Source organism: Pleurodeles waltl, chromosome 4_1 (assembly GCF_031143425.1).
Source record: "Pleurodeles waltl isolate 20211129_DDA chromosome 4_1, aPleWal1.hap1.20221129, whole genome shotgun sequence".
NCBI lineage: Eukaryota > Metazoa > Chordata > Amphibia > Caudata > Salamandridae > Pleurodeles > Pleurodeles waltl.
In genome coordinates this window covers 933,989,497-934,015,822 of record NC_090442.1, presented here as the reverse complement: position 1 = coordinate 934,015,822, position 26,326 = coordinate 933,989,497, and positions in this window count along the sequence as shown.

Genomic DNA, 26,326 nt, shown 5'->3' with positions numbered 1-26,326 from the left:
GACCTGGGTGTACTTCCTAGATTACCCTAGTAAAGCTCTGAAGGGCTGGGTAGGGGGCAGAAAAGTAGATGATTTCAATAGGCTGTACAGCCTGATTGTGAGGGAGCACATGCTCAGTACTTGTTTTATAGAGCAGCACCAACACCTGGTAGATAGCAACCTGACTGACCCCACAACGCTTGCTGAGTAGGTTGATCTCTGGGTCAGCACCAGAGTGTCCAAGAAGGTATTTGGAGGTACTCCCAAAAGGGTGGTCAGAGGTCTCACCACAAGAAGTAGGGGGGGGCTGAAACGAAGGACTTCTTTCAAAGACCCCAAAATAGCTCTCAAGGAAAATAGTCCCAGTCCCAATCTGGCAACCAGAAGAAAGGCTTGTCTGACAAGAATCACAGCAAGCCTTCCCCCAAATACTATGAATGGTATGAATATGGGCTTTACAAGGGTGTTTTGAAGTGCCTCAAGAGGGCACACTCTTCCACTGGAGTAAAACCCCCGGGGTTGGCTAGCGTAGTGCTTGGGGAGGAGATAGCCACCATTAGAGGGAGGGAAGTCATTTAGGTTACCCTAGGATCCCTCAATGGCGAGAAGGAGGTGTCCAAAACCCACACCCCTTCCAATACTGCAAAGTATAGGCAGTGGGTCACCATCAATGGGCAGAAGGTGAAAGCTCTGAGGGACATAGAAGCCAGTAACATTTCATCTGGTGTCCCCAGAGGACGTGATTCCCAATACATTCCACCATGTTGTAGTAGCAGACAACTAAGAGGAGCCACTGCACTGTGGTTTTAGTTCCCTTTGATTGGGGGTAGGGGCTTCTGAAAGTTGCTGTGAGCCCTGCCATGCCTGTGAATTGGTTGCTAGTGAATGATCTTGAATGCACTGCCTGTTAGGAAGTGGAGCTCAGGTTACACCTCCAAATGATGAGGTTGCCTTAGTGGGTGTGTGTGACCTCCAGGTCCATGGCTGCCCAAAAGGAGAGTCAAGGAGGCCTAGAGCCTGGAAAGATGTCCCAGACAGCTGCCAAGAGAGGGGAGGTCAAGAGGCAAGGGAAATGAGCCCCTGAATGTCCCACAGAGGAGGTGGATGGGGCAGCAGATGAGGTACCCTGGAGCCCACCGGGGAGGACATTGCCTTCTTTGACGCATGAAACAACAGGCTCTATCTAAAGATATCACTGCATCTACTGGGAGGAAGGCTCCTGTATAGTGGGCCAAAGGCACTAGTAGTTCCCTAAGGCTACAGGGCCTTCCTTCTAGGGCTGGCTCACAAGATGCCCCTGACAGAACATCTGGGGCAGGACTAGACCTATGCCAGGCTTGTTTTACTGGCCCTGGTTGAGGATTTCTTTAAGTACTTTCTACCATACTTGCTTAACCTGATGGGCTAGTGGGAAGACAGGGAAAAAGCTGAAAGCTTTACCAGAGTGGGTGTATCCAAGGAAATGGTGTCTGACAGTAGCACCAACTTTATGTCTGCAGATCTGCAGTCAATGTGCAGGAGTATGCAGTTATGTACACGTTTTCCACACCCTACCATCCACAAACAAATGGTCTTGTTGAGAGATTCAACAAGACCCTGAACGGCATGATAATGGGCCTACCTCAACCATGAGGAAGAATTGCGACGCCCTCTTACCATGCCTACTCTTTGCTTACAGGGAGGTACCAGAAGGGGGTTCAATTTAGCCCCTTTGAACTTCTGTATGATCAACCTGTAAGGGGGCCTGTCATCCGGGTTAGGGAGTCTCCTCATTATGTGGTAAGCTACATGCAAGCCCTCCACAACCAAAAGGCCAAGTTCTTAATGAAGGCTTCTGAGAATTTGGAGGCCAGTGGGGAGGTGATAATGGAGGGATATCACCAGATGGCTACCCCCTGTGTAATTCCAGCCTGGGCAGAAAATGTGGGTGATGGAGCCAGTAAAGCCTAGAACTCTCAAGTCAATTGGACTGGGCCTTATGAGATAGTTGAGAGGAAGGGGGAGAACCACCTACTTTGTGGATCTCCAGACCCTAAGACACCCATTAAGGGTACTCTATATCAACCATCTTCAACCCCACTTTGAGTGGTCTGCGGTCACGATGTTGTTTGTGACAGGTGATGGGGAGAAGGAGGAGAGTGAACCTCTCTCTGTTCTCCCTGACACCCTATCTTCAAAAGAGAAAGATGGGTCAGTGAAGGATGACACTCTCTCTCCAACCCTGACCCAGACAAGCAGAGAGAAGGTCACCAATTGTTGGCTTAGTCTCTCACTCTGTTTCCCTCACTCCTGGGCTTACACATCTGTGTACTCATGACGTTGATACTGGAGATAGCCCCCTCTGTCAAAAATGAAATGTACAGACTGTCTGTCAAAGTGAGGGCCAGCATCAAGGAGGAAGTCTTTAAGCTGTTGGACCTGGGGTGATTGAGCCCTCCAGTGGCCCCTGGTCCAGCCCTGTAGTACTGGTACCAAAGGCTGTCCCACTGGAAACTGCACAAGAACTCTGGTTCTGTGTGGACTACAGTGGGTTCAACTCACTAAGACTGAGGCCCATCCCCAGAGCTGATAATCTCAATGATAGGTTAGGGGCGACCATGATCCTGAACGACATTGATTTAACTTGGGGATTCTGGTAGATTGCCCTTACTGAGGAGGCTAAGGAGAGGCCAGCCTTCTCCACTCCAGAGAGTGGCTTTTCAGTTTAAAGTGATGCAGTTTGAATTGAAAAATGCCCCTGCCACATTCCAGAGACTGGTGAACTGGGTTTTGGTTGGTATGGACGCCTTCAGTTGTCTTCAGTAGCAGCTGGAAGGACTACCTTTTTCACCTGCAGGAAATGCTTCGGGCCCTGCAGAGAGCAGGCTTGACTATCAAGGCCAGTTGGTGGGTGGGAGGTAAGAGGCAGCCCCTCCAGGCCAAGCCAGAGACAGCCTGACTGTCAAGGCCTGTATTAAGTATCAAGTATCAAGGCCAGTTGGTGGGTGGGGGACTAAGATGCAGCCCCTTCCGTCCAAGCCAGAGAATATTCTGGCCTGGAAGCCCCTAAAAACTCAAACTGAAGTGAGGGTCTTCCTTGGCCTCACCTGATATTACGGGAGGCTTTTCAAAGGATATGGCACCATTGTTGCCTCTTGACTGAGCTGACAAGATGCAGCCAATAATGGTGATCTGGACAAAAGCTTGCAAGAAAGCCTTTGACTTACTCCCTAAAACAGGGCATGTGCAAAGTCCCTGTGTTCAAGGTCCCTGACCTTTCCAAGGGATTCGTAGTACAAACAGATGCCTCAGAGCATGGCATAGGGGTAGTCCTTTCACAGCTTAATGATGAGGGCCTAGACCAGCTTGTAGCTTTCATCTCTAGAAGGTTACTTCCTAGGGAACAGAGGGGGAGTGCCATTACAGAAGCCTTTGCTGTGGTCTGGGCACCGAAGAAGCTAAGATCATACTTGTTTGGGACTCATTGATGGTTTCAGAAAGAACACAGGCCCTTCAGGCGGCTAATGTAAATGAGGGATGAGAATCCAAAATTGTTCAAGAGGTCCATCTTCCTAGAGGGAATGGACTTTACAGTGGAATATAGACCTGGGTCTCAACTATACTTTTGCTGATGGTCTTGCCACGTTCTTCCACCTTAATGATGAGAACTCCCAGGAAGTTGTGTAGTTCTCTTCATTTTCAACAGGGGGTGACATGTGTTAGACTTGTCAGCCTTAGGGTGGAGTTCCCCCAAACCTATTGCCTACTTGTCTCCCATTTTTCTGCATTTTTGCTTCTGTTGGCTATATGCACTTTACCACTGCTAACCTGTGCTGAAAAGATTGTGCTCACTCCCCTGAACATATTTTGATTGACATATACCTAATTGTCATATTTAATGTACCTGTACATCCCTTGTAGAATGGTATACAATATAAACAGGGGCTGTAAAATTAAATGCTACCAGTGGGCTTGCAGCACTTATTTTGCCACCTACCTAACTAGAACTCTGCAACTTGCCCCAGGCCTGCCATTGCAGCCTGAATGCAGTGTCACACTGCAATGCTGACTAATCTTTGAAACCCCCTTCCCAAGCATTAAACTCTCCTTATGTTACATATTCCACCCCTAAGGTTACCCATAGGGCAGCTTGTTTTGGATTTAAAAGGTTGGACATGCACTTTTAAGTCTGTCTTGGTAGTGACAAATTCCAAATTTGTTTTTCACTAATGTGAGGTCTACCCCCTCCCACAGGATAACATTGAAGATTACTTATTAGATTTAATACACTTTAATTCCTAAACGAGGTGAGGTTGATAATTCATGTTTGGTACCTGTGAAATTGTAATGAAAAACCCTCTTTTATGGTAAATGCAGCCTTTCGTGTGTCACAAGGCTGGGTGTAGCTGACAGACTTTGTGAATTCCTCCCAGACAATAGTGGAGTTAGATGCGCCTCAATGGACCATCAACTGACAGGCTGAGAGGCTGAGCTGAAAACAGCCTTCTTTGCCCTTAAATAGGGTGTGTCCTGTCTTCTCACAAAAAGTATTGTCACTGCTGCCAGTTTGGAGCCAGGGCAGGAGACGCAGGGATATCCATGCACTTCCAAGAACCTTTCTGGAAACTTCTTCCTCCTTCCATGCTGTGCACTCTCCCAGTCTGCTGCTGTACCTGGAAGGACAGGACTCTCATGCTGTCATGAGCCTTCCTTGAAACCTCATAGGCCAGCCGTGCAGTAGAGACCTGCACCAGGACTACTAGAAGTGTTTCTAAGGGAAAGTTTGCTCACCTCCTTTTCAGAGCCACAGGGACACAACAGGCTCCCACCATCTTGAAACTACACCTTGACCCAGCCTGATTGAGGTGACTCCAGAACCCCTAAGAAGCTCACCATCCACTCCTGGGCCCTTGGTTGTGGTGTTAAAGGTGCCCAGATGGCCATTTTTCAAAACTGGGGGCTTAGACACAATTTGGCCAAAATGTGCTCTGAGAACCAGGAGGAGAATGGGACTAACCTGCTTTCCTATCAGCCTGAGGTACATTGCCAATTGAATTGACTTTGTAGCTGCTCCCACTACGCTCTTCTTGGTAGCAGCAAATCCATTTCAGTTGTCCTTCACCAAAGGGTTATTTAGCCTTGTGGAACTGTTTTCCGCTACAGGCCTCTGCTTCAACCCACTGGAGATTTTCGACTTCCATTTCAGCACCTAGGTCTGAAGGTTAAAATCTTTACTATGGCTTTCCTCCAGAGCCATCTGATGATGACGTTCCTTCCTTGGACACTCTGGCAGCCTTACCTCACTAAACCTCTTCTACCTTCTCAGATATTTTTCTTTCAAAATATTTCTACACCTGAAGGTAAGTGCTATAGATGAGACCAGATGTAGCATCTTGGGTTGACGCTGGCCTCACTCCCTGGGGTGACCTTTTCCCAGACAAAATCCTTATTACGTTCAAGAGCTTGGTGGATAACTATGGTGTACCACCGGCTCCCTCCTTATCTATGCAGCACGCACACAACGGCTGAACAGGATTTGGCATAAAACACATACTGAACCAGGGACCTCATTATCTCTCCAGGTATTATTGACACATGGGGAGGGTAGTCAGGCTTTCATGCTACTTTATAGCTCTGTGCACACTGATAGGGAAGTGCCCCTCAACACTCTCTGGGCCTACTGGGATGCCACCATTAGCACTACACTTATGGACAAACAATGGTCACCGTGCCTAGAGATACCAAAACTTATCTCAAAGAATGCAAGACTGAAATATACTCAATTGAACTATCTCCACCATACCTAACTCACCCCGGAGTTGCTGCCTTCAATGTACCTGGGGTGAGAAACGACTGCTGCACTGCCAGGCATCTCCCACAGATTTCATACACATGGTCTGGACATGCATACAGTTAGACACCCATTGGAATGAGATATTAGTGTTCATTTCAGAGGCTTTGGGCTCCCTGCTCCAGAGGGATAGAGGGTATTGTTTGCTGGGCATCACCTCCTGCAATACGTAAAACTATTAACAAATTAATTGACCTAGCTTTGATTCTGACTAAACGCAGGATCGCCATGAGCGGGAAATACACCCACCACCCCACAGCAAAGTTGTGGCTGACAGATCTATGGTCTGGCATCTTAGCCAAGCAGCAGGAATTGACAGGGGAGCGCGGTGCCAGGCAACCCCCAGGATTGGTAAAAGTACTTTTAGGAGGCTGGCTTTTTATATGATATATCATAATGAGATATATCATGCAGAGTCATGGAGTCTTACTAGTGGACTCTTAGGCGGTAGTGTGGTCGAGCAGACTTAGGCTTATCAGAGAGGAGTGTTAGAAATCTGAAAATAAACACACAGCAATAAATGAGACACATGACTTAAGGAGATCCACACCAATATACAAAAATAACAAGTATCTTTATGTATGTTTTGGCACCAGAATCAATACATTCAGGTAAGTATGTTTTGTAACACAAATCTTTACAGTTTTCGAAAGTCGATACAGTGCAATTTCTGAAAAGCAGCAATGTTATCCTATGGAGTGAAAAAAAAAATACTGCATTCAGGTATAGTACAGCAACTTATGGACCACACCAACAGGTCACACTGGGTGCCATTGGGGAGGCTGGGTGCAGAAGTTTAGTACGGCTACAGGAGCCCAATCTTAGTCAAAGGGATCGGTCCGGTTGAAAAGAGGTTGCAGGTCTGGACAGGCGTACAAATCGGGAAGAACCAACAAAAGAGATTCAAGTCTTGAGATGATTGGGGATGGAGGGACACCACTGGTTCTCTTCTCCACAGGCCAAGGGCATGGGTGCAAAGGTGCCCTGAGGCATCAGGTTTACTCTACCGGAAGCACTCACGGTTGAAGGGGCCAGCGGGCAGAGGCTGCAAGCCACATCGCTGAGTCCACAGTGGGCAAGTCCAAGGTGGGCTTTGTCTCTGAAGGGTTGGGGGACCAATATTGGCACCATTGGTCCACTTCGACTTGGCTAGGTAGCATGGGTGTAGTAGTGCTTTCCGGTGTCGGGTTTTCTGTGGTCCAGTGTCCTCGCAGTTGTTTGGGGTACCTACAAGATTCAGGGAAGCAGCTCTGCTGCTCCATTGGAATTCCGGGGTCATTGTTGAAGTGCCATACTCGACTTAGGGTCACCAAAACCCAGACCACTTCCCTAGACTGGACATCATCTGATATCAGCTGCTGACTTGGTAATGACATCAACACATTAATACAAAGCTCTCACTAGCATTCCCACATTAACATGTGTACAGACATATATTTACTACCCCTGTCCCTTCCCGTCTCTCTCCAAAGCCTCCCTCATCTGGGTGGGGGAGTGAGAATGCCTTTCTTTGAATATGTTGTTTTATTGACAACAGTTTAATCTATTGTTTCTTTATACATGTAACACCTAAAGTGTGAGCATTATTAACTGTGTATAGTCATGGAGAATGTTAATATATCAGTACAAGTGTTACTCACGATTGTTTCAGCATGTTTGAGTGCATCTCTGTAACCATTATTGATGAACGCTACCAATATATTGCTTGATATTGCTACTGTTCTTGTATTTCAAACTAATAAAGAAATATTATTAAACAAATTCTGAAGGTAAGTGCTGACCGTTACTGATCCACTTCTTGTATCCTAACTTTGCTCCATCGCAGTTGACCCTAACTTTTGACTTAGACTCGCTCTCGCATGACCAGATGTTTGCGGTTAGCGCTTTTATCTTTTATGCATAATTTTGAACCATTACATTTTTTAATTATTAACTCTGGTTCTACTGATTGGATTTTTGTTGTTTTGATGTCAAATAGTTATTTGAAATTCACTCTATTTCTCTGAATTGCTGTGGAATTTTTCTTGTGTTGTGTTTTCACTTTATTACTGTTTGTGTGATGCATAAATACTTTACACATTACCTCTACTTTAAGCCTGGCTGCTTTGTGTGCCAAGATACCCAGGATTAAGCACTTGTTAATTTAATGATTTTTTGTGGTTAACCCTGCAAGGGATTGTGGCTGTTGCTTGGCCAGGGCTCACATCCCAGTCAACAAACAACCCAATGTCTCAGAAGGATGTATTATTAAATAATCAGAGATATGGGGAAATGCTCAGGGATTGGAGGGATAGGAGACTTTTGTTTCTAACATGTAAATACCCAAAGATCCCTGATTTATACTTGTTATGTAAGATGCACAACAGTCTAACCAGCACCCTCCCCCAGGGAGACCCATAGTGTCCAACATGGCAGTCTCATTGAAAATGCTAATACATCATGATATGTGGATTTCTTTACACTGTTGTCTGGCTAGCATCATATTCAAAGGGCACATGCGATTTCCTGCTTTGAATTGAAGGTATCAATTGGGAACCTGACTTTCTTTTGAAAACACTAGATGTAAGTATGAGCATTAAAAATAAGCTGGGGATAAAATCTTGTATACATTTTCTGTCTGCAAGGTCATTGTCCTCTATTCTACATAATGAGATGGTGTTTGAAGTGTTATATTTCCGATTGACTAATATACACTTTTTGTTTTATGATCAATTGTACAAACAACTACAAGGTACTGTGATGGGGAACTGCTTAGCCTCCAGCTATTCTAATCTGTTGATCGTCTGGTGGGAGGAGCAGGTCCTGGACATTACTGATATGGTTATGGGACATGTTATGATGTGGATCAATTTCAGTGGCGATGTTTTTGTCATTTGAAAACGTTCAGTGAGTGAAGCTGAAAGGTTTGTGGAAACTGTGAATGTCGACAACTGGAATTTACAGTTCACAAGAAACATCAGTGACCAAAGTATTGAATTTCTTGGCACCATATAGGAAGTGAATGGGGCACACTTAAGACCTATCATTATAGGAAACCTATATCAGTTGTGACAGTAGTCAGACCCGGCATCTAAATTAGATTAACCTTTATGAGGAACTCTTGCACTTAAGAGACAAGAAAAACTGTAATACATGAGTTGGCTTCCTCTTAAAACAAGAGATTATGCTAGCTATATTCAGGGAGAGGGGCTACTCCAACTATAAACTGGAGATGGCTGTTGCCTGTGTGAAAGAGGTTGACAGGGACAAGTCATTGACTGCTTTGAGGAGAAAGGATGTACAGAATGAGCAGAAACGATTCATTGCAATGTTTAAGAATATAGCAAGTTACATTATGAGGATTTTCAGAAAACATTAGTCCATTCTCACAACTGGCTCCTTCCTTTCTAATGAGATATTCAATTTCATAAGGACATTTAGCAAAGTGATTCCCTGAGGGACAAACATAGCAGGAACTACAAGATTAATGAAAATGAAGAAAACATAGGAAACAGCGCTCACAGTCAGTTACTTATTCAGACTTAACATATTCTAAATGCACGGTGCTCCTGGCAGGAGGATCTTCCTCGCTCCTCCAATGTTTCCAAGCAAACCAAACTATGACAAACAATTGTCATGGCACTCATGAATAAAAAGTTCATTCCTCCATGTGTCTCATGATTTGGTAGGTCATCAAGTATTAAACGGACCAGGAAAATAGGCAATAGTTAAATCTAATTTTTGAAAATTAAAGTCCATTAAAGCTACAAAAACGTCCTTGAAGCAATTCTCCATATTGCAACAACAGCCAACATGTGTTTCGTCCTATGAGATAAGCAATCTCAAAGACTTCATCAGGGCCTTGTTTTCCGCCTTGAGCTCCTCCAGTAGCAGGTCGGTCTGTCGGTTCCCCAGGACAAAGGCAAGGAAGGAGAGGATGAGGGCATTCAGGATGCCGATGATGGCCAGGATGTAGGCCCAGCGGACCGAGCAGTCGCCCAGTGCATATTTGCCCGTTTTGTCACCACACATATCTCCTCGTGTCCCCTGACTGTAAAACCGCCCCTTCTCAGGCGCACATCAAACACTCCTCGCCGGACTGGACTCTGACGCACAACCGCAGCTCTGTTCCCGGTCCTCGGCTGTATGATCTTCCCGGATGGCTGGGATGCCAAGACCATCCGCGATATGTGTGGTGACAAAATGGGCAAATATGCACTGGGCGACTGCTCGGACCTGCTACTGTGCGCTGTACACAGCCCCTTGCTAGTGACTCTCTTTTTTATTGAGAGCCCATGAAGCTCCTCCAGAGCCTTTGAGATTGGATTGAATTTTCTGATATCTTTGATGAGTGGTGCAGCAGTGTTCTGCACTCTCTGCAATTTCTTAGACGAGCTTTGCTGCATGCCCAAATAAAGGACATTACAATAAAACCAGGGAGATAATGAACATTTTCTGTAAATCTGGTCAAATAAAGGGAAAGATTTTCCCAATTTTTTTTAGCAGGTGGAGATAAACGTATTAGTCTGTTCTGAGAAAGCTAGGTTGGAATAAAAAATTACCCTGAGGTTTCTCACTTTAGGAACTCGGGAGGGAAGAGGACCCAAGTTCTGTGGCCAACATGAATCGCTCTAGAACGAGGTTTCCCTACTGAAGAGGAGTACCTCAGTTTTTTCAGAGTTCAGGCCAAGCTAAGCTTCAACCCAAATAATTCCTTTCAATTCACATCATAAATATCAATCATAATGTAAATAAAAATAAAATAAAACTTATCAAAAAGTTAATAATTATTTTTGAACTATTTAACTTCCCTCCCTATTCGCCTATAAACCCAACAACTCACTACAACATTATACATTACTATAAAATATTAAATAAAAATTTCTAAATCACTTAACTTTACCAGCTATGTTTAGTCAAAAATAACTTTTATATGAACAACAGTAACCCATAAAATAAATATATCAACAAAACCACATTCAAATAAATATAAAACAATATTTAGATCACTATATTATTAAAAATATTAAAAGCATCTGTATTTTTTAAATTATATTGCTTCTCCAAACAAACAGTATTCTGTCACAACATTTTTGCATCACAATATTTATTTTCAGACATTTCAGCCTCCAGATAATTTTAATTTGATATGTTGTCCAAACACCAGGCAGAGCCACCTTTTGTACAATTGAACCATGTCGGGGGCTGCACCCCCTCCATCAGAATCCTAGCAAGCCAGGACTTCCAGGGGCCTTAGGGCATCCACCCAAGGGCTGGTACAGAAGCAGTGCACAAGACAGGGGCCTCCTGCACACCCTCACACCATGCTGGGGACCTCCATCCTCAGTCCTGGGATCTGACCCCACAGGACCTACCTGATTGGACATCTAGCTGTGCATTGCCACAACCATCACCTCAGCTACAGGACAAAAACAGTTGCAGGATGGCATCCTTCACTTATTGCAGCCAGTTGTCTACCCTACCTTGACATCTCAGTGTCCACCACTATCCCGTCCCAAGAATCTAGAAAGTCCTACCCCACCTCTCCAATCTCATTATTGTCAGCCACTGCATCTTTAACGTCATGAGCTATTACTCCACAGGGCCACCCGCCACTATGAGACATCCTTGGCTAGCTCCCCCTCCACGTTAGATAATCAATCAATCAGTCTGTCTCCTAGATTTATGAAGCAAAACAGCTGCTCAATGAATGTCTCAGTGCTAATAGCCACTGGGGACCATAGGAACCCCAATTTTTTCGCTCCCCCACCACAGGAAAATTTCTTGGAGGTCCTTCCTCTTGGTGGACCCTATAGCAGTTTCTGGCAAGCACCAATGGCTGGCAAAACTGTAAAAAGAATGACTCATTCTAGGCTCCCTTGTGGCAAATCTGCACTGCCTGTGAAAAGCATAAGAATTTCCTGAAGCTTCCAATCAACTCCTACACCCTAGAAGCAGGGCCCACCCCTAAACCCAGATATATGGTGTGGGTATCTTCTATAGCCCCTAAACCTATAAAGAGGAACCCTCCTTATACAGGCCTACATGTGTAGTGTTGGGGTTCAAAGGACACTGTAACCTGGAACATTCTAATGGAAAGACAGTGTGTGAGGTCCACACTATCATCACATCATTTGACAAAATGCAAACTGGACCTAACAAACAGTTAATACCTCAACCAGCAAGCAATATTTCCATATGATATGTTTGTGGCAGCTTTCCTCTGCCACATCCTGAGTTCACACAACCAAACCTCTGAACACATCTCAGAGCCTTGCACTCCAACATTGTGCATTAATACATAGATAATGTGTGGCAAGGTTGAACTTATCAAATGTTATCAACATGTAAAGGACCTGGATAATACTACACCAGCATTGAGCACCAATGTAGGAAATGGGGAAATTAGTTGTGTGCCCTTCACAAGTACTAGGCCCACAATCTTGCCCTTACTGGGAAACAAGCACCCCACTGTAGCACTTTAGTATCTCAGGGTAGGTAAGCAGAGAAGTCATAGACTTAGGGCCTCATTACGAGTTTGGCAGTCAGAATATTCTCATAGCTACAGTTCATCACACAGTCACAGTCATGACATTACAAGACATACTTACACTCATAGGAAGTAGCTGTGGATGAGATATTCTTGTAAGACAGTTCCTCCCTCTTTACCACTGCCATCCTCAGTTGGCATTTGAGGATTCTCATCCGGTGGCACTGTAGACTCCCCCTCCTCTGGGATATATGGGACATTACTCTGTAGTGTGATGTTGTGGAGCATGCAGCATGCCACACTGATCTTACACACTTTCCCAGTGGGAGTAGAGAAGGGCTCAACCAGTCCTGCCAAGATACCTTAATCTGGCCTTCAGGAGCCAAAAAGACCACTCCACTTTTCCTTGCGTAGTAGGATTTCTCAGCGGCGTCAACAACCAAGAACGGTTTGGATATGCTGAGTCTCCTATTAAGGATTGGGACATAAGTGAACCAATGAGCCTCCACATAATGATTGCAGCACCTGACATTGCTCAGACACAATCAGGACAGATGGGACTTACCAACCAGCAAGGCACTCTCTGGGTGCAGTTGTGACATCAGCTGGAATATGGTACTGTTCCACATTATGAAGGAGTCATGTGCTGATCCTGGATAACGGGCACACACATTTGAAATGCAAAGATCTGCCAAACAAACAACGTCCATGTTGATGGAATGGAAGTACTTTCTGTTTTGATAGACTTGTTCAGTGCCCTGCAGTGGCACCAAGCCAACATGTGTACCATCAATGCCCCCCACCACACGTATGAGGTGGGCAAAATCATAAAAGTCAGCCTTAACATTGGCTAAATCTTCACGTTGGGGGAACCTGATATAGCTGTCAATGTGTTTCATCATTGCTGAGAGGAAATCCTTCAACACCAGACTGAACATAGGTTGGGACATACTACCAAATAGGGCCACTGTATGTTGGAAGAACCCTGTAGCTAGGAGGTACAATACTGACATTACTTGTACAATTGGTCGATCTTTCACCTACGCTGCAGCAAAGAGCTGGAACAACCTCCCCCTGCACTTCAGACAAAGTCAGTCACTCACCATCTTCAGGAAGAACCTCAAGACGTGGCTCTTCGGATGAGGCCCCTCCCCCCAGTGCCTTGAAACCTTCACAGGTGAGTAGCCGCGCTTTACAAATATTGATTGATTGAATGGGTGGTGTGCATGTTGAGTTACTAACAGCTGGCAACAGATCTGGCTCCAACTGATGACATACGTACACTACTGTTTGCTTATCCAGGTGGTATAACTGAATTATATGCAGTTGCTCCAAGGTCTGTAGGTCTGGCAGTGGAGAGTAGACAGGAGGTTGTCACATCCTCCATCTCCCAGGGTATCTTTGTGTGACAAGACATGATTTGTAACATTAGTCAGTGTTTTCACAGCAACATACATGATGCATGCCAATAATACCATGTGACAAAGCATTTCTGAAAGGATAGACATGCCACCCAGTAAACAACCCAGCTGGCAAGCACACAAGGGTCACATGTGACCCCCCATGGTTATCAACACATGTCCGCAACATGGATTTGGACGAAACTCAACTATCTGCTACACAATTATCCATCAAAATATGACTGTATTTTCTGACCACTGAAAAGACTGTCAGTGGTGGTGGGCTGTGCACCACCATCAAATGCCATCTGTGCCCTGCAACACACTAATCTGATGGTTGTGTAGAAGGACTACATGGCAAGACAGAATAATGATGTCTGTGATACCACAACACATATATTGTAGGTGTGACACAGTTTACGAAGTCAAATGCAGTATTTCAAGCCGCCAAAATGGTGGATGCCTGACCTACTCCACTGGACATGAGAAAACGCCTGCAACCACTGGAAGAAGTCGCCTGGGCAGTAGACTGTTCCAATTTTGACAGTCACAGCCATGGTCTAACATTGTTGACTGTGGCGGTCGTGGCCCAATGGCTATATCCGTGGATGTGATGACCACATATGCAGTGGACGTGACCACCATGTTGTGCAAATTCACTCACTCACACTGCTGCCAGCAACACCTCCACTACCTGAGCTGCTGGGTGCCACCTCTTTGAGAAATCATGCCACATTCAGCAGGTGATAGAGCCCCGGCCTTCTCTCCAGAGGAGCTGGAGAGGCTTGTCAATGGGGTCCTTCCCCTGTATGGACAGCTCTATGGCTCACCGTCAGTATCTTATTGTGACAAATGACTCTGTTCAACACCATACTTACCCTCCTCAAAGGCTACAATGAGCCCCTGTGTGCCAGTTAAACTTCTTATGTGCCTGTTGTTGCAGTCTCTGTGGTATCAATGGGATGTACATTGTGCAGGTATTGGTGGCCACTAATAAATGTTATGTTCATTCACATTGTGTTGTGAGAGGCTTTCTGTGGTCCTAGAGCCTCCTTGTGTTGGATGCACATAACTAGACAAGGATACTTTACTGCCATCCAAAGACATCTCTTTCTTCATGATGGTTGTAAATTTTGGACAACATGTATGTGCATGAGAGCATGAGCTGTGTATGTATCTTTTATGAGTTATCTGGGGATCTTGTGAGCAATGTGTATAGTACCACAGTTCTTTCTACCCACATCTGAAAGCCATATCCTGACTCACTCTGCCCTTCAGGTTACCAAACAAACCACATGCCAAATTGCTGATCTCCATATGATGTACTTTCAAGAATGAATGTGATGGAAATGTGAGTGACATGTAGGTTATGTATCTTCAGCTTGCCGATACCAGATCCTGTCACATGTATCTCCCAGTATGAGTCCTAGTCCAGGCTGTGTGAGAGGCACTGTGGCTATCCAGCTGTGGCACTGTGCCCACTCTATGTACACCAGCAGATCCTGCCATGTGGACAATATGATGCTCTAGTGACAACACTTGCCCTGAATGCCGTTGTCCATTGAATAGATTAGGAATGAGTACTGAGGTACATCACAGAACTAGTCCATGTGTGCATTTAGCATCATTGTCAATGTGTGTCTTTTTCTCATGACCGGTCCCTTTCTCCCACAGCTCTGTTGTGACCTTCATATAGGTCATAATTGTGCAGTACAGGCTTATTGCATGAATGACAGTCTCAACAGTGTGTTGATTTCTGGGAGGCAGTAGCTTGGTCACATAGCAGACATTTTACAATGCATACCTTGATATTTTGGGTGCCATCTTTGAAGGATAGACACATATGTCAAAAGGAGTGTTCTTTAATAAAGGTACCACAGAATGCACCCACCGAAGTGGCATGAGTTTGCTGTTGATAGGCCACAGGTCCAAACATGCGCAGGTAAGCTACTTTCTGTACCCACCATGCTAGCCCCTTCATTGCCACTCAAGTGAAATGGTGAAGTCTGTACTATGGAAGTTGCCTGTACGACTATATGCAGTGAGTCAGTTTCACAGAGTGTGAATGTGTTGGTCCATTCTGGCCTGAGGAGTTTACCCTCCAGAAGCCATATATGTGTCTAGTGTTTCATTGTGGTCACATCACAGCACATGTTGCTGGCACATGGAGTACCTGATGTCAGTAGGATTGTTTAGTCCTTCTATGCCATAAGCAAGATAGTGGGTTATTCTGCAAATTGATACAAACATCTATAGTAATATCCCTGTACTTATAGGTTTGTGTGCTTTACACTTGTGGTGTGTTGACAAATTGAACATTTTTAGCTTGGTGGTTCTCACATATGTGTGATTCAACCATTTGTGCCAAAACTTGTGATTGTAATCTGTTGATTTGTTTCTTCCATCCATACTGGTATATGCCAGAAGAAGGAGATATGGAGAGCCATCGCCCGTAAGTTGTAAACCCTAGGGGTCCACAGCCGGCAGAGCGCCCACTGTCACATGAGTTGGGAGGACCTGAGACGCTGGGCCCAGAAGATCGCAGAGGTCCAGCTGAGGCTGTTCTCCCAACGTGGGTGGGGGTGCACATCAGGCAATGACCCGCATCTTGGCAGTTGCATGGCCAGACTTTGATAGGTGTTTGAGGAGAACACAGCAGCCACAAGGGGGTGAGTACAAGGCATATTACTGCCAGTCACGTTGCCAAGTTAATGTGTTAGGTTCTGACATCTCCCCCTGATGATTAGGGATGAGCCATGTGTGACACAGTAGATGAGTGACTGTAGATATGTTATGTTGTGCATACTGATGCACCTTGCCTATTAACTCAGAAACCTAGGACACAACTGTGTACAATCCACAAACAAATTCCTCTCCAGGGACAACACAAGGCTATGTACATTGATCCATCAAGTACTGTTTTTTGTTCTCATGGGTGTAAATGTTATGCTATCGACCACTACGCCTCAGTGTTCTAGGCCAACGGAAAGGAAGTGATCACTGTCCTCAGCCATGTGTCTGGTCAACTGAGTATATTGGCATCTGCCACCCAGAGGCTACTTGTATTCAGTGTGTGGTGGTTGCTGGTGCCTCACTAATATCTATAATAATGTGAAGATGGCCATTATACATGTGACGGAGCATGCATTGTTCTTTGGGTCAGCTACATATCAATACTTTCCCTCAGTAAGTGGGGAATCTCAATGGACATGATTTGTGTGCCATGACTGTTGCCAACATCGATTGTGCCTACATGTTAGCATGTGTTCCGTTCCTTTTTGACAAAATGTGTACACTGCTGTTTCATGCATGGTCTACCTGTGCTAACGGTATGATTTATGTATCCCCTCACATGTATGTGAATGCCAACCTGTGTTTGAATAGGACATTTGCAATGGGGCTAAATTTCATGTGGTGCCACAGACAGGAGTGTGTCACCATCACCTGTCGGCAAACACATACCTTCAACCGTCACTGCATGTCATTTGGCATGTACAACTGCAGTATCAATGAGAGAAATGATGTGTATGACTAGATTTTGTAGCCACAAGGTTCATTTTCATGCCATTGCTGTGGCATCATGTGGGAAAGTGCACTGCACATGTGTAATGGGGAAGATTTGTAACCTGACTTTTGCCGTGCATCCTGAAGTGACTGGTAGTTATGTTGGAATCAAATGTGTTTGTGTACACACATTCATCCACAGACATCTGGGTATGTAGGAACAAAATGGAAACAGGCATGTGACTTCTCACTGGGCACCATGTTGAGGGCTTGCGTACTTGCAAATCACTGTGCCTCTCCAACATACAAAGGACTAATGCAGTCTACAGATTCAATCAGAGTATGTCACTGTAAGGGGTGCCAGACATCAGTGGTGATTTCCCTGGGCTTGCTGATTCTTTGTATTCTGGATTTTAGGGCCATATGTCCCTGTCAATTTGCACATTTTGTCTACAGTGTCCAATACCATGCCAAAGGTGTGGCATATCTGAGCACCATTAGTACAACCTCCATGACAAATTTTACTTGGTGAAGTGTGCATTGTTGATAGGTTTCCAGTGTGACATGAGTAGTTCCATGTCACCTTCTCCAGGCTACTGTACTGTTGTCAGCAATATGACATGTTCTTCGAGCCTCATTTCACATTTTTGTGTTATTGTGTATGTGACAAATAGATGTCAGCATGTCCTTGTGTGGGATCTGTGGGAATGAACTTGGCATTGGCCTAATATTGTATGACAACAGGTAACTGAGGTATTCTTCATGAGGCAAAGCATTGAAGGCAATGCTGTATCCTACTTGTTCAATGGTTACTGTGATTGCACAACTTCACCCATGCAATTGTGGTTGTCTGAGATCCTGATTTTCATGTGGGCAACTGTTGACAGAGCCACTTTGATGGAGTTTGTTGCTGGGGCCTACTTGACATCATGGTAAGGTTTGCTAATCCCAGTTGTTGTTCTTGTGTGTTTATTTACATGTGGTGACTCTTTTTTTCTCTTTATATTTCCAGCATCATCCAGGCAAGCAAAGGAGACAGTGCACAACCAAGTGGCGAAGTATCTGGCCATAGTACCTCTAGTCAAGACACCATTGACACGGAGGGACCCAGTGGCCCGGAGGTTGAGGGAAGTGCCATAGAGGAGACTTGATCTACATCCTCATCTTTGGATTTAACCTCCAGTGGCCACTCACTAATAGTGGCAGACCCATCGGGACCTACTCCTGTATCATCTTTGTCCACCACCCCAGTTCTGTCACCACCCTATCAGTTGCTTCCCACCTATTTGCCCGTGACTGCTTACCCTTTGCAGCAGGCATCTCTGCTCCAGCCCCTGTTATCCCTGCTACCGTGAGTGAGAATGCTATTGACCTCCTGAGGAGCATCTCTGTGGGCCAGACTGCCATTGTGAATACCATCCAGGGGTTGGCCAGCTAACTTCAGCAGACCAGTGCTTTCTAGGAGGGCATTCATAGTGCCATGTCTGGCCTACATAGCTTTTTTCAGGATCTGGCTTCCTCACTGATAGCCAGTCACTCCCCACATTATTCCCCTTCCACTTCACTCTTCCCAGGCCAAAACCCCCATTCCTCTTCCTGTCCCAAGTATACAGACACATCTCCACATACCCCGGTAATCTCACACAAGCAGTACACATAACCACAAACACCACAAGACACACCAGCATTTAGGCACTTAATATACACCCACAAACACAACGTCAGCCACCACTTCAACAGACACCCCGACCCACCAACACACAGCATCCAGCATATCCATAGGCACCCCCACAACAGCCAGTGACACATCCACCACACCCACCATACCCACAGACACCACCCTAACACACACAGACATTTTCACCACATCTAACATGCATGCAGACACCACCTGAACAGACACACAAACATACACCACATTCAGCATACCCACAGACACCACCCCAACAAACACCCACACATCCACTACTACATAACCCAGCACCTTCATCTCCCAGACCCCCAAAGACATGCAAATGCCCACACTCACACATGCAACAGACACCACCCAAGCTGAAGCATACATCATACACACACAAATCGAACACAACACCCACACACCAGAAAACCACACCCTCAACCTCCAAATCTCTACCCTTTCTGATAATCGTCCCTGTGTTCCGAAGGAGAGTTTCCTTTTTGACCTTGCCCTTTCCCCTGTTATCTCCAACCCCCCTCCCAAACACAAGAGGCCCCCACCCACATCCCAACCCATTCTTTCTACATCCAAGTCCTCCCCTGTCACACCTGCCCCATGTAAGCACCCATACCCCTATCCCAAGAATAAGCCCACATCTCCAAAGAAACAGTTCAACCCTCCAAAACTGAAACCCACCCATCTGACCCCACCCACCCAAGGATGATCCCTGAAGTGCCTGCCTGCCCACTTGATGCTCTTTCCTGTGGACATTCCCTGGCAAGTGATAGGACTCAAGTGAGGGCACAATAATGTGCAAAGACTTTAAAATGGACATGGCCAATGGTCTTTGCTATCATGCATTTTGCATTTTTAAACCCAAGTAGTTGTTTATTTTGGTACACATTTGACCTGCAATTTCTTTCCTACCTTAATGTTTTTCCTGAGTAACTTGTGTTGTCTGCCTACAGTTGTGTGTGCTTTAGCCTGCTTGATGATCCACTCACTGCTGTTTGCAAAATCTGACTTTGTGGGCAGTGCTGGTGTCACCACAAGACAAAGGAAAATGTTGACTGCATGGATAAGTGGGTGCTAATCCAAATGGGGTGTGATAGCATTGTGTTATATTTGCTATGGAAAGTATTTCATCTTCTGTGATCCAATGTCAGCATGTATGGTGTTATCCGTGTCCCCCTGATAGTGATTGGAGTTTTGTCTCATGTGTGTAAGCTTGTGTTTTCTTTGTGCAGACACGGAGGGTGTTCAATTGTGGTAGCTTTATTTGAATTTGACTGAGCATGTGGCCATTTTGCTGTGAGCACCTTGCAGCTAATTCATTTAGATGTATGGCCCATGCAATTGCTGTTGTATGTGCTTTCTTGACTTGCACTTCCACATTATGCAGATGGGCATGTCACTTGGCTCTAGTATTGTTAGTCCCTGAAATGCCTGAAGAGTCTGTTCCTGTGCAAATGTTGTTTTAGGAGCATGTGCAAAGTGTAAAGTATCCCAGAGTGGATGATAGCGCGATGATCTGTTGTTAAGTTTGATGGCACAGACAGGTGTGTGTAGTTACCATCGGTTGCATCCACAGCAACGTGGATTTTCTGTTCCATTGATGAGCAGGAGTAGTCAATGGTTGGCCTGTTTTGCAATGCAGCTTTTCTAGAGCCTCGTATATCCAGGATATGTTCATTCAAGGCGATGGATGTGTGATTGATGTTCTTAACCATCAAGCATGCCTACTATAAATAACTTGAGCATTATAAACAGCTAATCCTGGAACTCCTGCTATAGAAACGCGTAAACTCACATATTCTGATTTAGATAATATCTAATTTCAGAGTCACAGCTTTGCTTAATTGAACTGTTTCCCTCAGATAGCAAGTATGTACAGAGTGAAGTGGAAACATCATGAATCTTAACTGAGTAAAAGCACTCTGTCCGCCTGTTATATTGGCAGGAATGTATGTATAAGTGGTATTTCCACAAGAGAACAATGACCACACTGGTAGTTTGACATGCATGATGTGGCGAGCAGTAGTCACAATATGTTGGCAAAAAATGCTATTGTCCATATTCTTATAAGTTTGATCATTTCAAAGTTGACATAGTACTTGTTGTTCGAATGGGAGCTCTTGAGGAGACCCCGTTGTTGTCTCCAGGTGCATTTGAGCACATTTTCCAATTTTGTGAGAATCACAAGATAAGTTGTAGCAGACATCACTGGTAGTAATTTTGTAAGTAATCACACAGGTTATTTTATCCCATTTCTCATCCGTTCCCTCTAAGCAAAACCTGCAGAATTCATACAAAGAGAAGTGTGGCAACACGTCACTTTTTTGAACTGATCTGTCTATTTTAGTGGCATTAAAGATTTTCAGAAAAACACTGGCAGGAGATGTTATGGCAACCAAACATGCAGAGATAACATCAACAGTACTTTGCATGTTTAACATGCAAAAATCCAATCTGTTGAGCATGTCTCGTGCCAGATGAGTTCAAACATTTTCGGACAAGTGCAGTAAAGGTGTCAATCAGCAGGGTTTGTCACTCATTTCAGAGCTGGGGGTTATCAGTACCTCCCGACCCCACACGCACATGCCTGAAGGGAGACCACATAGAAGAGCTAGCACAAAGACACCTCCTAGTATGATCTGTAAAAGAGACTTTTGATAGTTCTCGCAAATAACATTTACCTGCTGGTGTATATTTCCATTTCTCGTGTCCTGAATACCTTTGAGGGCCAACCCAGATCTGGGATCAATCAATCCAAAATGCTCAGGGGGAATCTATATACCAACACCTGTTTCAAGAAGTGCCATGTCTTTTGGTTTCAATAGGTAGGTTTTAAAGACATGTAAATCAAGACCTACAGCTTCTAGTGTGGCTTGGTAAGGAGCTAAGGCTCCTGGTTTAATTTCCCAATAAATGATGGTGTTGGTTGCTACATGGCACTGTATCTATATCGCTGGGTTCATCTTTTGCATTTAAGGGGTCTCTACAATTGTTATTCAAAATTGGGAGAGATTCATTTAAATGCTCTCTCCAGTTTGTCAAACTTCCATGTGATATTTTCGTAATTGAGCTTTTAGCAAGCCGTTCATTCCCTCAATCAGTCCTGCAGCTTGTGGATAATATGGAATATGATAAATCCACTCAATAATGTCTTATGATCAATTAACTTGCACCACTTTTCCTTTGAAATGTGACCCGTTGTCACTTTGGACTTGGAGTGGGACTCCGTAATACAACATTAACAAGTCCAGAGTTTTAATGGTATTAAACTGAGTGGCATGTTTGCAAGGAACGGCAATCAGGGAACCAGAATAAGTGTCCACTCCTGTGCAAGCTTATTGATACCAGATACTTATCCGTAGTGGCCCAATGTAATCAATTTCCATATCTGCCCAGGCAACTTCCATCTCCCCAACTGACCTTTGACCGTTTGCATGAGAGATCTCTGTTGTGTGGGTTGACAAATATGACACTGCATGATCACTGTTTTTATCAAATTTAGGGGAATGTGCATCCCTCTAATCTCTGCCCATCTGCTAGTGGCCTTCTCTCCCAGATGTCCACATTTTTGGTGTGCCCACTTAGCCATCCCCACCAAGTCAGAATCCTGTGTCGGCACTTCTGCCTCTGAGATTTTGGCTTTGTTGTCTGCAAGGGAATTAAACCATTGTTCTAGTGAGTCAGTGGGACAGTGGGCATCTACATGATACACAGTAACGTTATTTTGCTCTAGCATTTCCCAAATTTCTTGCCACAATTCTTTGCTCCACAACTCCTTGGAATGTAGTTGCCAGTTATGTGCATGTCAGGTGGCTAACCCATTGGCGGTAGACCAAGAATCAGCATAAATGTGACAGGCCACAGGCAATTCTTGTTTCAGTGCCTGATATACAACATACACTTATGCATATTGACTTCTCTTCCCTTGTCCTGTAGTGGATAACAATATCTTGGTGACTGGGTTATTTGACACTGCCTTCCTAAGTATTTTGCCCCCCACATATTTGGCTGAACCATAGGTAAACCATACATGCTTCCTATCCTCAGGGGATAAGGATTCAAATGGCTCACCCCATGTCACTAGTGACTCCTTTATCTCTGGTACCTCCTGAACCCTCTCATCATCCTGCACAGGGGCTTGTGCTACGTGTTCATGCAGGGCTGCTGTCCCTGTTGGTCCCACAGGGCCCTGTACTGTATGTCCCACTTCCACCGAATTACACTGGCCTCTAGTACATGTCCTATGCTGTAAGTTTTAGGTGAACTCATCACCCACTGCATTATTGGAATCTCAAGTCTCAGAATCACATCATGACCTAGGGTAATTTTCTCAGTATCCACTAGAGCCCAGTAACAAGCAAGTAACTGTTTCTCAAAGGGAGTGTAAGGCTTTCCAGCATCAGGTAGCTCTTAGGTCCAGAAACCCAGGGGCACCCTCTTTCTTCCCTGTTTTTGCCACATGCTCCAATTTGCATATTGCCCCTAAATGGTTACATGTAACTCAATGTCTTCTTCCTGTACTGTCCATGAGTCTAAAGCATCTTGAATCACCTCCTTTGCCAAGTCAAACACACACTGCTGCTGCTCTCCCCATTTAAGCTTGTTTCTTTCTTGTCACTTTGTATAAAGGGGCCAAAATCTGATTCAAGTGAGCGATTTGCTGTCTCCAAAAGCCAAACAATCCAATGAGTCTCCTGCTTAGTGCAGGGAGTGGCAAATTCTAAGATCTTTTGTTTTGCCTGCAGCAGCACCTCTCTATGTCCATGATTCTACTGGATTCCAAGAAACTTCACATTTTGAGAGGATCCTTGTGGCCTTCTGGAATAATCATCCATCTTTTGCTCTGCAAGAGTTCCACAACCCTGTCCAACTGAGTCTGCACCTGTTCTTGTCTCTCTCCCTGAATCATCACATCATCAATATAATGAGACAACTGCACCCCTGAAATGACAGATTCTTCATCCAGGTGTTCTTCCACCAGCGGGTGACAGATGGTGGGGCTATGTACAAACCCTTGGGGGAGTCTTAGCATTTGGAATTAACTGCAGTTCCACAAGAAACTGAATCGCTCCTGACTCTCAGGGGCCAATGGTATAGAAAAGAAAGCATTGGCAATATTAATGGTTGCATACCAAGTCCCTTTATGTTTTTGTATTCTTTCAATCAAAGTGATGGTGTCGGGGACTGCAGCAGTCAAAGGGGGAACATATTTCTGCAATTCGTGGTAATCAATAGTCATTCTGTAGCACCCATCCGGTCGGCGCACAGGCCACAGAGGATTGTTACACTCAGAGGTGACTGGAGCCACCACACCTGCCTCCATTAACTCCTATGTAGTCCCACTTATTTCCTCATTCCCTCCTGGAATTCAGTATTGTTTCAAATGAACCACCTTCATTGCAGGCAGCATCTTCATTGGTGGTATCTTCAGATGACCCACTCTCACTGCTGCCACTGAAATGTATCTCTTTGATCAAAAACGATAACAACCACCATCCAACTATAAAATCATTCCCTTCAGATTGTCAATTCCCAGTATATACTCTAGGAGGGGCACAATCAAAATAGTATATTCTCTTTTTGCCGTTCTCCCTATTTTCATTTGAACAGTAGTCTCCAATCGGGGTTTGCTGGCCACTTAACCCTGTGATGGTGTAGTGCTGACCTGTAAACTTCTTTGGATTTTCATAAATTAAAGAGGCCAGTGTCTACTAAGGCCCGGACCCTTTGAGAATTTTTGTGCTTCCAGTGAGTTTCTAAATCAAATCCCTGTACCGGTGCTTGGCCTGTTTCCTAATCTGATTTAAACCTGTCAACTTTTGCCCCAGTCAGGTCTGGATATATGCTCTCATGTCTGATGGGAGATTCCTCTTCTTCCCTGTTCTCAGGAGTTAACCAATCACTCTCCAAATCTTCTAACTTTTTCCCTCGTGAAGAAACATTTTTCCCCCTCTCTTTTCTTTCATCCTGCATCTGTGGCTGGACCCAATATACTTGTTTAATATATTGCTTGTTTACTTTCCTGCTGGCCTCCTTTCTGTCCAGCCCTCCCTTACGGTACATCATCCCACAAGCTTTTGGTATCTATCCCATCAACTTGCTCCTTGTTGACACCATCCTTCAGTAATACCATAAACATATCTCTCCTAGATGCTCTATTGTTATCCTTGAGACCTTCAGACTTCGAAGCTCTCTCAGGTTTTGTCAAATCTTTAAGCACTCCTAGCTCATGAACTGCCTCCAGAACTACCTTGTCTGAATAATTAGGAGAGTCATATTTACTGCTTGTAAGCGGGAGGAGCAAGTAAATAATTTTGTTTCGCACTGACACAGAGAGTGGTCCATCTAACAGACGGGGAGCATCACCCAGGAAAAAAAGCAGTTTTTATTCTCTCCTCCTTAACTTCTGCATTGCATCTCTTACGGCGTACTAGGGCTTGTCATTTTGTAGCCAGTCTGAATCTATAGGATACTTATGGTTACACCCGACGACTGCTAGCTGCAGTAGGGTGATCTGTCGGTTACACTGATAACCTCTAAACTGCTCCTGTATTTTGGGGTAAATGCTAAGAGTACAAAACTTAGGAGTGGCTCCTATATCTAAAATTACTCCCGAGGCTCCTGTGTCAAATAATTGCACCATTCATGTAAATATTGTTTCCCCAGATCTCTGCTTGAATCTGTCTATAATATCACTGACTTCCTGCAGTGCGTAATCTTCTAGGGAGTGCATGTCAACCCCCCTTGGTTTTGTGGGGTGCCTTGTATTTTCCATATAAATATTGGCTGTGCCCCTGACTTTTTAACTGAATCATCACTGGAATCTGAAAAATCGGTTGAGTCCCAGATGTTTGTGTCCCAGATTTTTGGATCACAATTTAACTCTGCTTTAGCAATAGCTAAATTAACTTTCTTTTGATTTACTCTACCCCCGCTTGTATTGAGCAATGCGGACAGCTGCATTCTCAGCGACAGGTTGATGAGTATCCGCTTTATCATGCAATAACTTATTCTGACAAGACAGCATGGTTACATTATTTTTAGCTTCAACTAGCTGCCTCTCTAATTGCTGGTTTTCGTATTCCAGCTGCACATCTTTCGTGCATTTTGCTATGAGCAGATAACAGGAGCCAGCCCCGTCTGCCTAAAATAGATAAATCACATCCCTGTTCTACTGGCACTTTCAAATAAACAAAGAGTATGGGGTGTCACGTGGGTACAAAGTACAGTTAAATTGCCCTGGACAATCTAAATATCCCAGACTTCGGGACTTATTCGTGTGCTAGGTGTGATGTGTCAGGAGGAGAATTTCTCCTTACGGATTAGGTGGTTACACACACTAAATAGAGTTATGCTTCATCATATGACCACCTACCCCCATCCAGGTAGGATAGTACCACCTGGACGGACTCAACCCCATCGTTAAAAGAACCTAGAGGGAGTGCGGAGAT